Here is a 497-nt window from a genome sequence, read left to right on the forward strand (position 1 = left end):
GCACCCACATAGATCTTTAGATGAGTCTTAGGGCATATGGTGTCGTCAAATTTGTCCATGGCAAGCATCTTAAACTTAGCTGGCAGCCTTGCCTCTAGAAAGAGTGGGAGAGAGTCAACATCGATAAGATCCTTATATTTCTTAATGCTTTTAAGGAACTTTTCTAAGGACTCCATCATTTTTTTTTCCTCAGGAGAGGCAGAGTCATCCCCCAATCTAGCTTGGGGTAGCAGTAGCATTGGAAGTGGTCCCTATCTCAAGAGCTGACCCTCGGCAGTCTAATCATTATTGGGTTGGGCAGTAAGTTGTTCATTTGATCCTCCAGTCTGATTCGGAGGAGCATTGCCATTCTGGCTAGTAGTTATCAAAGTCCTTACTTCCCCCAAACTGGTTTCTGGATAAGTGGTGATAGTATCTGGAGGAAGTAATTTTGTTCAGTGAGCATGTGACGAAAGCAAGTTTCTTCGTCCCAGAGCATTTCTTCCATCATAGCCTTG

The sequence above is a fragment of the Jatropha curcas genome, chromosome 4 (assembly GCF_041381405.1).
Source record: "Jatropha curcas cultivar XTBG-Jc1 chromosome 4, XTBG_Jcur_1.0, whole genome shotgun sequence".
In the NCBI taxonomy this organism is placed as follows: Eukaryota; Viridiplantae; Streptophyta; class Magnoliopsida; order Malpighiales; family Euphorbiaceae; genus Jatropha; species Jatropha curcas.